The sequence below is a fragment of the Xiphophorus couchianus genome, chromosome 9 (genome assembly GCF_001444195.1).
Source record: "Xiphophorus couchianus chromosome 9, X_couchianus-1.0, whole genome shotgun sequence".
NCBI classification, from domain to species: Eukaryota; Metazoa; Chordata; class Actinopteri; order Cyprinodontiformes; family Poeciliidae; genus Xiphophorus; species Xiphophorus couchianus.
The window spans coordinates 16,585,693-16,599,999 of record NC_040236.1 but is presented as its reverse complement, the minus strand read 5'-3'; the positions used below and the strand labels follow the sequence as shown (position 1 = coordinate 16,599,999).

The window sequence follows — 14,307 nt, the reverse complement described above, 5'->3', positions numbered from 1 at the left end:
AAATCTAAGAGTTATCTCAAAGTCAAGCTTTAACCCTTTAATGTACGATTGTTTAAATAAATACATGCCAGGTATATAACTGCATCAGTATATTATTTTTTAAAATTTGAAGCTTTGTCTTTTAATCTTTAAATATTTAATTTTGGCTTGCAAACACATTGTTGTAGGCTACTGCCATATTTCAATTTAGAAATTGATAAAGTGTAATATTTATCCTATTAGAAATACAAATAGGCATTTATGCTAAACAAAAATAAAAGAAAGAGATTAAAATAAAAAAAGCACTTTTATTTTGCGTTTGTAATAACGTAGTCAATACCCATTAATCACTATTGCCCATATTGCCCAGTCTCACTATATTCAGCACTAAATAAGGTTTGGGGGTTTCTCTCCTCCTCACTCTAAATCAGAACATTTTTATTTTCATTAGGAAAATGCTTTAAATCTACATTTAAAATCTTTGTTGTCAAGTCTAAAAAGTTAAGATTTTCAAAATGATGCTGTAAATTACAACATAATGAGTGAGGAACCGGAAAAGCACATCTATCATCTGTATGAGCATAACAGGAAGAGGGCTTTAATTTTAATCTTTGCAGCCGAAAATGTCCAAGTAGCTTAATAGTGGATGAATAGAGAATAGTGTATGATTTCTCCGTTTGTGGACAAAAGCTCACTCTGTAATTCAATGGAGTTCCTAAGACTTAGAAATGGCTGTCCAGGCTGGTAGATGTTTGTTTCTCACTTGTTGTTGATTTTCTACACATTTGGACACGAGGTGCTGCTTTTTGATTGCATTTAGCCTACTTCATGTTGTCAGGCAGGGTCTATTTAGGTGATCTTGTTAATTAATATCATTATTATTTTAAGACTTGAATTTGACTAATGAAACTGATTAAACAATGTGGTTAATCACAGTCAAGTCTCAGTCATGATTCAAAATAGCCAGATTGGTTTGAATAGCTTTTTTCTGTTTGTACAAATCAGTGCGTCTCTGATTTACTGGCATCCCTGCTGGTATAGTTAAAGTAATTAAAGCCTCCGTCATAGTTTTTGGAGCTCTTTAGCAGTTGCTGTTAAGCCATGCGGCTAACGCAATCCTTGTTGATGCTCCCCTCGTCCCCATCACTCTGAAGCATGGAGCAAACGGCTGCTCTCAAGTGACCAGACAAAACCGTGCAGAAATAGAGATATAATACACTCTGCACAGGGCTATAGATCGCAGAATGTGAGAGCACTATACGAGTCAATATCTAAATGAAGAAAGATGCTGATGTGAACGCAGATATATGACTCACATCTGTAAGAGTTGACATGGAGGCAGGTTCATGAATCTTAATTATCAGAGTTGAGAAGCGAGTAGGTTGAGCGGGGTTGCCAAGACGTATCAACGTAGCAGCACGGGAGCATTTTAAAATAAACAGCCACTCTGACAGCGGTGGAAAGAAGACTCTCAGCAGCTGGTGCCAAAAGACTGTATCTCTCTGTCGTCCCCTCCCTTTCCTCCTGAAAACCTGTGAAGTAGAAAATAGAGGAGATATGAGGAGGTGGGGATGGAGGGAGATAAGCAGGGCTGGAGATAGGGGCAGGTGAAAGAGGTAAGGGTCGTAGCACATGCTACTCTTGCCCCCTTCTCTCGCCAATGTTTTATTATCCCTGTCAGATTGCAATTTGCTCAACAGTAAACATACAGAATGGGCTTAATTAAGAATTTTTGAACGGGGATACGGTCAAGTCCGGAAACATTAGCGAGATGCAACCGGGTGTCATAAAGATTGATTGAGACAGAAGATGGAGGGATGTGGACAACCGGTGGAGGGAGGGAGGGGGGCAGCAGCGTTGCATATGCGACAACTGAGGGGTATTCTTGTGTTGCTTAGGGCAGTAGGGTGAGATGAGTTTGGAAAGCTGGGGACAAACGATTTTTAATGCATTAACAACCCAGCTGTGTGAGGCAATAACAAGGACGGGATCGGCGCTAAAATGTTTGACATCCTGCTTCGAGATCAATGCACCCCGGACAGGACACACAGATCCAGGCGGACACATATTCACCTTCACTACCAGCACACAGACGGAGCACACACTCCCATGTGCACGTGCGTCGGGCCCAAGAGCATGTGGGTGGATGCACAAGTTTAACGGCCTTCAAACCTCACGGCGATGTGTAGGAAATACAAAAAAACAATACCTATATCCATAACAATATCCTCAGGTAAAAGCAGCTTTAAATCAAAACAGATAGAGGGTGCATCTGGAGTCGATTGTTGAGAGCTGGGTGGACTACGTAAAAGGCCAGAGAACTAAAAGAGTAATGAGCCTATCCATATCTCCCTGTGGACCTGAAGTTTGCATTCAATACATTATTTACAACTGAATTTTTACTGAGATATAGGTTCCTCTCTGGGGTGTTTACAGACTGGTGCTCTAACTGCTTGGAGTTTAGCCTGCAGAGTTGAGCAGCATTTAAAATTGATGCATGTTAACCGACCTCTATATACTGTATGTGTGTCACACAGACTTATACAGTGCCTGCAAGACAATTCATAGCAATTGAAATTATAAACACAAATGTTTTCCTAGGATTTCATATTATAGATTGACACAAAGTACAGTTGTAAAGAGAAAGCAGAATTATATGTGCCTTAATTTTTTTCTGAATCAGATTTTTTTTATTTAGTCCCCCTGAGTCAGTGTCCCTACATTTGTACTCTCAAAACAACTTACTTCCATGATTGGACTAAGTTTTGTGTCATTTGTCTTTCTATCAGATCTGACGACCTTACTTGCCCTGGTGGAATAAAAGCAACCCCACGGCATGATAGTGCCATCACCATATTTCGTTGTGGACATGGTGTGTTTAAAATAATGTGCAGTGGTATTTTTCTACCAAGCATGTTACGCCTGAAGACCAAAAAACTCAGGGCTTGTTTTCATCATGTTTGCTGTGTTTCCTACATAGTTTGTGGAAATCTACCAATGAGACATCCTACGGTTTTCTATCAACAATAAATTTCTGTTGTCAGCTTTTTACAAAAGTCAGATTTTGCACAATTTCTTCTACCTGAACTCTGGATCACTACATCTCCACCAGAGTTACCGTAGGTTTTCTTCTGATTGGTGATTTTGCCTGGCTATGTTCTGGTGGGTTTACATTTGTGTCATACCCTTTACATGTTTAAATAATGGACTATAAGCTTCTCTGTAAAAAGTTAAACGTTTGATATGGAGCGTTGTTTTACACCCTAACTCTACTTCCCTGACCTGTCTGCTATGTTCCTTGAACTTCATGGTGTCCACTAATGTTCTCTAACAAACCTCTGTAGCCTTAAGAGAGCATATCAAAATTTAAATAACACAGGTGGGGTTGCTCCTCAAGTCAGATTACTTCTAAAACAACTGGTTATATGGAGTTTTAGTAAAAGACTAACTAAAGAAATATCACAATTACACAAAAAACTTCTCAGATTTATTGGTATAAAAATGTGGAACTTTTTTTCTTCTACTTCCCAGTTTTGTGTAATTATCAATTTCCAAAGGTACCAATAGAAGTGTCACTTTCCGATGGCGGCACTGTGTTGAAAGGAGGAGAGGCAAGGCAACAAGATATGGTGGAAATAGCTTTTTTGGTGCTGCAGGTCACCAGTACACCGACACCCATTTCTGACTGCGAAGCACAGCAGCCGGCTTCATCCCTGGGCCACTTCCACCCACACCAGGTGAAGGGGTGGCAAACAAGCATAAATAATTTGCAAACCCAACACAAAATAAATGGTACAAATAAATATTTACATGCATGCAAGTTAGAAACAAACTAATCCTAAAGTAAATCAAGAAATTAAATCAAACTTAATATAACTTTCAGAGCATTACCCTTCTTAATTCACATGGTATGCTCCACCCTTCTAAGGAGACACACCAGAAAAGTAAAACCCAATTAACCCAATACAAACAAACTGAAATAAAGAAATGAAACTAAAAGTTCTTGTTCTGTAAATAAATATCAATACTCAATAGGGATGGAGTCCCTGGTCTCCATCACAAGAAGAAATAGAAATTGTTTTGCGGGGCCACTAAAGTTCTGCAGGAATCAATGAATAACTTTTGGTTTGTTGTCAGACTTTTAAAGCATACCCAATCTCTGTGATTACTACTGTCTTTCAACTTCATTCGGTTACATGAAACCAATATGGTTCAAAGAGACAACATTTATTATTGTGCTGTTTTAATGTTCGGCCCTTTATCAAGTTTAGTACACAATCAACCTCCAAAAATGAAACAGGATGCACCAAAGTCTTTATGCAGGTTGTTGTCTGGTAGAAGGTGTGGGGAAATGCATCGAGGTTGCATAGCTTGCGCTTTTGTTTATGTATTTTGCTTCAACGGCGGTACAACCCAAATGTCTTCTTTCATGCTGTTGGCTCCGTAATTACAGAAAAGAGCATGAACGTTTTATTCTGTGGAAATAGCTCAACTTGGAAGGTTTCATCATGAACATTCATTTGCTGTAAACACAAGATAAAACAATCCTGCTCCCAAAATATAGATTTATGCAAACTAAATTTGCTGTTCACAAAATGAATTATTCTATTCCTCTTCAGCCTTGTTTTAAACCTCTTTTTTTTCCTACAAGAGACCATAAGGATTTTTTAACAACCTCGTTCCTCCCTCCTCCTCCTCCTCTTTTCTTCCAGCCAGAGTACAAGCTGCTGCTGTAGCCTGAGAAGTCCCTGCTCCCTTTGTCTTTTGTAGTTCAGCATCTCTCGCCCAAAATACTGTAACTTCTGGGAAACGGGGAGGTCTCTGTTCTCCGCTTGGAGAGAAACCGCAAGCAGAGACCCGTTCTCTAAGTCTTCACGACGATTCCTCCCTCCCTCTGTCTTTGTCTCTCCTTTTTCAAATAGACTATTTGTCATCTCTGAAATAGAGCGTTTTTAAAAATTCAACCTGGAGCCAACCCCCCACCCTGACTCTCCTCTATTCTCACTCTCAATTCCCCAGACTCTGGCCGGCTGCGATCAATAGCCTATTGATCAACTCTCTCCATTCCCATTACACACCAGTGCCAAAAGAGCCAACCATTTTCCTTGAAAAGCTGATCTGGAGCATATTTGCAATGGTAGGGTTTCTCTAATTTCAGCAGGTTATTATTAAATGCCTACAGTGTGTAAACGTCTTGCTGCTCTGAGATGCTGAGAGGTAAAGATGTGTTAGAGAGGACCACACTGACCGCAGTTACCTATTAATTGAAAGGTACTGCACTGAGGTAAAGAAGGGGATAGCTTCCCACTTAAAGTAAAATAGGAAAGGTGAGAGCATTACCACATACGTAGAAAGCAATTCTTTTCCCAGTTGTTTCTACTTCATTTCTCTCCCCCGCCTTCTGTCTCTCTCCTCTCTTGCTCTCCATAGACAATGCTATGGGCAAAATCAATACTGGAAAGGGAAAAAAAAACACACAGAAGGCATATTTTTAGCCCGTTATTATATGAGCTGCATGAGGAAAACGGTGTTTGTGGGAATGACAGAAATGCCAAGGTTCTGGTAAGACAAAGATAGGGTGGGAGAGAAACAAAAAGAAGCGAGAGGGCTGAGAACGATGGTGGTGCTGGGCTGTGCAAGGGAGGTGGAGGGCGGGGAGGGGTCTAATGGAGATGGATCAAACGAAGGTAGAGATAAGATGGGAGAAAATGGCTGATGTCTCGGCCAGTGATAGAGCTTGAAGTAGCCTGCAGGAGAACAGCTACAGAGAGGATTTTTGTTTTATGAGGATATGTGATTGCTAACATCAAGAAAAAAATCCTCTCAGTTTAATATTTGCTTTTGTTTCCAGTTAAGTGACGGTTTTGTTGGTTTGGCACACCTGAGAATAAGCTCTTTCTCTTTAAATCGCTCAGCAATCACAGCGATGCTCTACCTGCTTTCTGCTTTGCTCCACCTCTGTGCATGTTCGTGCTCTCTGCGGATTGCTTACCCACACTCTCACTCCTGTTGCCAATGTCTTTCTGATGGACTCCTTCTCCCTTACCTTCTTTTCGGGCTCTCTCCGGTATCGCTGTCAGTCAAGCTCTGGGCTCCTGCCATTGGCTGAATGTGGCGCGTGGATCAAAAGGCGGGGAGTCCAATTGGCCGGAGAGCTCACTGGGGGGAAGGAAGGGATTGATTTATCTGTGGTATTAGAAGATCAATTAATCCCTATTGTGTGTGCCAGCACAGATAGCCCGATGTGTCTTATTTGGTATGGCTTGTTTCTGCTCAGCCAAGATAAGAGTGTCTCCCGTCACTTTGCTCTATAAGCAACAAATCAAATCAAATCGAAAAGGGGGTGACGGCACGCATAGGGTTCCTCCCCGGGCTGTGGCTGGCTGATCACAATAAGGAAAGTCCATCAATATGAAAAGTTGTGTGTGCAGAATAAACACAGCTCATTCCAGGGCCAGGATGTCTGCCCCGTTGCCATGACAGTGCATGATGTGAGGATGCAAGCCTTTTAACTAACTCCACTCAGCTGATAAACCCACTCATGACTGATGACAACGGATACAGAAACAAATGTGTGCGTAAAGTAGGAGCTGCATGTGTGCAGAAGTTTACCAGATTTTCCCCTAAAACTTGGTTTGGGGAACAACTGAAGAGTGACTTCTCCCTCACTCCTAAATCCTTCTGGAGCAGAGGTTTATACTCTGCAGTTTAACCTCGGTAGGGCCTGCTCCTCCCTGGGTCTGCCTGTGCTTGGCAAAAGAGGCAAACTGCTGCATTAAAGTAAAACTCACGTAATATAAATAGCTGACATAAAAAAAATGAAGTTATGGTTAGCTTGATTATACACTGAGGTTTACTGAGGATACATTTTTTATGCTAAAGAAAACAAGTTAATCGGTAGAGAGCTGTGGAGCGTTTTCAGTGGCTGAAAGCTGAGAGGCTTCAGTTCACAGCTGTGAGAGCGCTTTGCTTTTTACCACAGGCAAGTTGTTCTTGTTCTATTTTTCTTTGTAATTGAGTTTGTTTTACCAACATGTAGAAAACTTATAACACCCTATAAAAGCTTGGGTGTTTCTCTAACATACAGTATGTGACTATATAGAAAGTCAATATGAATTTTGACATTATTGAAAAATTCCGGTAATACAATTAAACAATAAAAACTGAGCAAAGGACCTTAGAGATTTTTTGTTATTAAAAAAAATTTAGCTTCCAGAGAGGAACAAATTAGAACAACACAACACTTATTCACTTGTAATATTGCTAAAATCACACACAGATTGGGTGCAGATGCAGATAAAGTCGTCACTCAGAATTTTGACAGATTTACCCTGTTTAATCCTCAGACAATTAGTTTGGTGTTGTTCTGATGGATGAAGGGAGAGTGAGTGACATGGTAAAACCTTAAGAGCTGTCTGAAGCCTTCAGAAAGAAGACTGTAGCATTTTATGCGGACTGAAATAAGTTTGAAACATATCTGAAATCATCTATGTGTGGAAAACAAATGTCCACACTTTTAAGGATATTGAAAACCCCTGCCAACACGCCCAGGTCTGGCTGTTCAAGTTTAAGTTCATAAAAGCAGACTGCAAGTTGTTAAAAGAAGTCTCCAAAAACCTTAAAATGTCATCACAGGATTAATAACTCCTGTTATCAAAGTGTCTGATGGTACAATCAGGAAAAGACTGCAGAGAGAAGAAAGCTTTGGAGAGACCATAGACAAAGATCAAAACTTTTGGAGTAATGCATTTTGGACAGACGAGTCTAAAACTGAAAGATTTAGTACCAGAATAGAGGACATGCTTTGGCAAATATAGCATGTCAAGAAAACAACTTCAAATCAGAGTTTAAGCATGGAGGTAGATGTGCAAACCAACTTATGCACCTACTACAATACTTCTCTTCTTCTCATTCAAGCTGCTTGCAAACAAAGTAAGAGAAATTGTTGACGAACACAATTAGCTACTTCTGCTCTGCTGGCTTAACTTTGTGAGAAGAGTTTGTTTTCTGGCGATGAGAACATTGTTTGTTCAGTTTTCTTCCTTAGGCATGACCTTAACTCCAAGTTGCAAACCTACTTGCGGTTCAGTGTATGAATGTGTGTAAATGTTTTGATGCCTGAAAGAGAGAATTGATCCAGAGATATCATGCATGCTTTCAGGCATGATCTATATCTCGTGACCAGAGGTGAGGCGTCAGGACCAGTAAATCCGTTCTTTATTCACAACAACAATCCGGAGAAATACCCGCATTACTGCAGTTGTAGACTACTTCATTATCAGCTGCAAACTGCTACTGTGCTCGTAATTTGTGAATCGCTGGGGCTATCTTCTTTTCTGTGTACTTTCAAGAGGAGCAGACCACCTGCAATATCACAACAGGTTAAGAGCTACGAATTATATCAATTTATGCGGCATATGTCGGTTAACACTTTTCTTTAATTATTTTTTGCGTCTTGTTCTAATGCACCGATTTTACCTGTATGTTTATCTTTTATTGTTGTTGTTTTTAATTCATTTTTTCAAAGTTTAGTTGGATTTTTTGTCTTGTGTAAGTCCTACAAAAGCTGTCGCAGCTCAGACGTTTCCTTTTGTAAATCCATTGCATAAACTTAAAATTATTTGGAAAAGAAGAATACTATTATGGTGACATGAAAACATGTTTTATACTATGAAGTTATTGAAGTTACTTTTCAATAAAAAGTAACTCGAAAACATCCGACTTAAGGCCGCAGCGGTCATCTTTTGTAATTTCCATGGTGACATTTTTAGTTTAAAGACCAAACTCACAGTGAAACAACAAAGCATAGGGTGGGTTTATCAATACGAGAAGAAAACATAAGTTACTGCACTGCATGCTGCACTGTATCTATATATGAGGTATATAAGGAACAGTGGGAACCCAGGAGAAATGGAAATAAAATGCTGTCCAGCACATTTCCTTGTGGGGAAGGCATTTGTAGCTGGGGGAAAGAAGGGGTCAATGGACCGATACTCACCGATTCAAACTCCGGGACGATACTGAAAAGAAAAGGGTAAGAGAGACCAGGATAGAAGTGGGTGCTAATTCCTACTTTTCAGTTTAAATAAAGATTGGAGCTGGATAAAAGCCATTAAGGGAGAAATCAGACAGGGCATGCTATGTAGGACAAGAGCTGACTGCAGGGAGGTGAGTGGTGGGATCGATACTCAGTCGATGCGCTCAACACCCAGCTTCACACACACACATAGACATGGAGGGGCATGTGGTATTGCTGGGCATCTGCATGTTTGTGTGTAGGGGTGTGTGTGCATGTGTGAGAGTGTGTGCAGCAGTGACTAATGGAGAAAGAGAGGAAGCCCGGGGAGAAAGAGCGTTTGCAATATACAATTAACTCTCTTTTGAGTGAGGGAATATTAAACACAGGCTGCTTGTGCAGACTGTAATTTGTGGTGATAAAAGTATTAAAGGAAAGCACTTGGACAAAGATGGAAGGGTGGACAGCTGCAGAGATGGATTTATTTTCAGAGGCACGATACAGTTAACAAAGATAGATGTTTGGAAGGAGCATCTTTAGCCTCAACTGGAGCCTTAATACGACTACAATCACTCTGCATTCTGTCCTCCTCTCCTCTCTTTCTCTTCTGTTTCTCCCTCTTTCTTTACCCCCCCATCCTCCTCCATTTCTTTCTCACCCTCTCTCTGTAGAATTGATTGACTATGTCTCCTCAATCCATCTCTCTCCCTCTGTCGCTTAGCAACGGGTGCTCTATGGGGTGTGGAGGGTGGGAGTTTCACCAGGGGAGGGGTTGGTTGAAGAGAGGCATTGGGGGAGTGTCGGGGGCACGCATGGGTAGGTGGACTCAGATTGGGGGGGGTGAGGAGCAGGAGTCAGTCGTAGTTCCACAGTTGTGATGCACTGACACTTATAGTTTGCAACAGAGAGGCTTGTCAAGTCCTCTGATGAATGTAAGGAACAAATCACAAGACGGTAAAATGATACTAGAAGGAAAAATTCTAGCTCGCAAAGAAAGTGCTGCAGCTGTAGCAAAATAGGGGAGGAAAAAGTGTTTGATGCCTGAGCCAGGATGACTAGTATAGTAGTAGGTCATCACTTGTGTGTTTTTTGTTTGTGTGTGCGCATCTGAATGTTACTGATGCAGCCAAGCAGCCCATCATCTTCCCTCAAGCTGTGTCACTGTTTCATACAGTGAGCCCTGTCTGTGAAAACCACAAAAGCACAGCAGAGTGAGCGTGCATTTTAAAATGTAGCTCTACGCCTCCGCTTTACTGTCTCCAAAAAAAAAGAAGAAAGAAAACACTTCCAGCATGTTTTTGTTTGCAATCATCATATTTGAAACTGTTACCTGGAATTCTTAAGATAACTTCTTCGTCGTGTTTTGTGAGCAACAAAATGGCGAGTTCAATAACCCCCTTAGGTCTGTTGCAAGAGAATTCTTGCAGTGCATGAGTGCCTGAAATTAATTTGAAACTTAAAGCGGTCTGATGCACAATCCCCGCATTAACATGCATGAGGGAATAGCAGCAAAAATGTTGTGCAAAAAGGTATTGTTCTGTTTTTAAGACCTTATCCTTTTGATCTATGCTTAATGTCTGATCCCCTTTGAGGAAGATGTGTCTGCAACCCTTTAAGCCTAATAAATCCAGCGTTAGGAGTACTTAAGAGCCAAGAAAAAAGCTGTGTGGTTTAAAAAGCAGGCAGGCAGTGGAAGGAGAACAATGAGCGATGCTCTTAACTAGCTCGGGAGATAATACACACACATAATCATTTCATAATCTATGCTCATTTTAATCAGCAGCCTGTGAAATACAATAAATGTGTGCATTTCAGGCCTCACAGGCTTTGCACAGACAGACCTAGACGGTGTAAAAATAACCATTTACATGTGAGGTATAGATAAAAAAAACAAAAAAAACAGCACACTATCTTGACTTGTACGCATGTTTGGAATATGGGAGTTATTTTGCCTGCACTATAGCTCTTTTTGAAAATATACTGTTATTGCACACCACTTACCGAGCTACTGAAACCAGTTCTATAACCTTTAAAGCTTGACTACATGCCGTCAATCTAATACAGACTGAATTTCTTTGTAAAAGAAATGTAAATAAAAAAATATCCAAAATGCAATCCAGGAACAATATAGACAACTAAATTACATATATTTTTCTTTATCTAATTTTGTTCTATTTTATTCCTCTTTGTTGCTTTTATACCCTGTCAATACCACATGTCTGCTGTGCCGACCGGTACTTAGCTGCTTTTTTAAAATAGTGACAGCGAAGTTCTGCCTTTCTATTCTGAATCTGTCCAGAAATAAGTCAGGAAAGTTTCATCCATTCGTCTGAAGACAGTTTATTATCTGATTAATTGAACAGATGTATTGATTAACAGAAGAAATATTGAAGCTGCTGAAATTTAAAATGACATGAAACCACCAGAAGCATAAAGATAACACCTACTTTTACACACCTATAAACACACTTAATCACAGACTATTTTTTTTCTATTTGTAGACTTATTAAATATATGGATAAGTAAAAGAGTTTAGAGATATTTAATTGTGTTTGTAATGGTTGTAATTTCAAAACAATACAATTTGGGCACTTGCTTATTTTGTTCATACATTTATATATTTGCTCTTCAAAAGACGTGTCTGCAGAAAAAATGTTAGAATTCCGCTGCATAGCAACACTTTAATAGGCTTGATCTTATCCTAATGCATTAAACCAGGCACCGACCGCTTCAGCAGCGCTTCTTCATGGCCTCACAGTAAAATAAAAAAAAATAAATAAATAAAAAAAGGAAAATAAAAAAGCAACCGAAAGTGCCCCCAAAAGACAAAGAAGTTAATCCGGGCATATAACATTTTGTGTAATCCATCTCCGATCAGATCGATGGCGTATTGATCGTGTTTGTGATTAGTAGCTGTATTGATCGCAGTGACATCACATGAGGCGCACCTGAGTGATGGTTCGGACGCTAACAGCTTGTCACATTCAAAATAAATCCGCAGGGCCTCCGCGACCTTTATGACAAAATATATGTAGGCATTTTTCACGGCGTTATTGTTTCCAGTTGCGTTTTCCTATCCGATAAATTACAAGACAGGGACGGACGGGCGGCGATTGTTTGAGCGCATTTGTCTTTTTCCAATTTGGTCAAATGACGGATAATTGAACCCGGATAGGTTTTTGAAGGATAATTCTCAGGGGAATTGCTTACGGAATTTACAAAATAAAAGCTCTAACTATCCTAGTCCAATTTTATTTTATTTTATCTGGAAACACATTCATATTGTATGCTTTTAATTTAAAAATTCACGTGAATATTTGTTTTAGTTTAAATTTATTATAATTAAAAAATATACAAAAGTATTTCATCACTTATAAGGATTATTGATTAGTCTTTGTGGCTGTGAGAGAGAGGCCTTCCTAGGTTGCACCTGTTGTCCTATTTCTTCCCAGTGCCAATCCATGCACAGAGGCCTGCTGTGTGTACACTGATAAAAAACAATTGTTAAAATTGAATTAATAGAATTACTGTTCAAATTTGTATCGGTTTAACTGTATGGATTATAATCAATATTTCTGAGTAGAACATTTTCAAGCTTAAGTCACACAGCAATTGAATTTTAACAAAACCTTTCAAGATAAAAATCACAACAGCATTTCAGTGAAACAGTAAAATATGTCAGCTAAAAATGACATGAAATTAAAGCAAAGGAAATTTGAAATACACTCAGGCAAAATCAGATAAGATACAATGCTTACCCGTTTTCAAAATGCCAACGTGAAGAAATCGCTCCTCAGCTGTTTCTGGAACACAAAACAAATACAAGAAAGGACAAAGATTTCCATGGCAACATAAACGCAAATGTTCTGGCGGCCTTAGTTTTTAGCATTGACTTAGGGACAGAGTCGACCTCAGAGTTCTGGTGGTGCACATACAGGCAGAAAAGATCAGAGATAATGGTGTGTCACCAGGCAGAAGATTAAAAGTCCAAATCAGGACTTTAACTTGTGTTCTGTGTTGCACAGGGAGCCAGAGGAGGGCAACCTGTACATGTCTGACATTGGAGCTAATATGAGGATCTTGTCAGAATCTTACTATTGACAATTCTCATGATCCTGAGAAGTTTTACTGAGTCAAATAACAGCTTTGAGCAGTGAAAAGAAGTTTGATAACATAGATAAATTCCTACCCATCTTTAAAATGTTCAGAGCTATATTTTGCCTAATTATCAAGATCATTGCACTCATCGAGTTTGTTCTGCCATGTTAAAAGGAAACACAATTTATCCTTATTTTAACATTAGTCTTTTCCCTTGAAAACCACAGCTAAGGTGTTCCACTCACTGGCAATGACTTCCAAAGGATTAAGAAAATTAACTTGCTAGCAAGTTTGACTTAAAATTAGCAATCTCCTTTAAATAGTCAAAGAAATAAAAGCAAGATTTCTCTTTGTAACTACCGCAGAAAACATTAGTGAAATAGTGCCAATTTAAAACTAAATCTGCTCTACTAAGGTGGCATGTAAACCGTTTCCCTGACAACCGTATACCTCAGATGTGTCATTCTTTGGCAACAACTCCTACACGCCTGAGGAAATAATCTTGCATGCATGTTTAACTATAGCATCAGTGTTGCTAAACTATCTAAGTCTAACTGCGAACTTAAACTCATGCTCCCAGAAACTTCCTCAACTCTTGTGACAGCTCTTAACTGAATGACATATGAATTCATAACCAAAGCATCAGAAGCCTTGCGGCCCCTGAGGATCAAATCTCGGGGTCCTCAGGTACAAATACTTTGATGCCTGTTTTAATTATCTAAGCAAGATATAACACCCAAAATTATAATCACTATCATATTCATCAATGAACAGATAACTAATCAATCTAATCAGATTACAGCTACTACAACAAAAAGTGATTCCGACGTCTGATGAGAATATTTGAAATTATGTTGAAAACATAGTTCACCCATACTTTTGCTTTTTCAATGGAATTTTATTTAGTTTTCCACAAACTAGTGGAAAACTAGTTTTTCCACAAACTTTCCATTTAAACTGTCTTTGTTTTGTAAATGATGACATGACGTATTGGTGTCTACTTAGGATCAAATTTAGGAAATAAAAATGTAGAACCTGGAATGTGTACTTTCGTTTTCACATGAATGTACGTTGAGTCAACTAAAAATACAGCAACCATTACTTGATACGGTAAGAAAGCAAGAGTCACATCATTGTCAGCCCATTTGAGTTGAAACAGCTTGTCAACTTTAGAAAAAACACAATATTTCTAAAGAATTTAAGCTTCTTCAGTA

At 39.3% G+C, this 14,307-nt stretch overlaps 1 long non-coding RNA gene across 1 annotated transcript; it reads right to left on the bottom strand.

Annotated features, from left to right (window-relative positions):
- Window positions 1–899: 899 nt before the first annotated feature.
- On the bottom strand, window positions 900–12,813 carry LOC114151403 (uncharacterized). The gene is made up of 4 exons (XR_003596934.1): window positions 12,754–12,813; window positions 6,026–6,138; window positions 5,320–5,433; window positions 900–1,511 (listed from the first exon to the last, which is right to left on the bottom strand). It is a non-coding gene; the product is annotated as an uncharacterized LOC114151403 (long non-coding RNA).
- Between the last annotated feature and the right edge of the window lie 1,494 nt (window positions 12,814–14,307).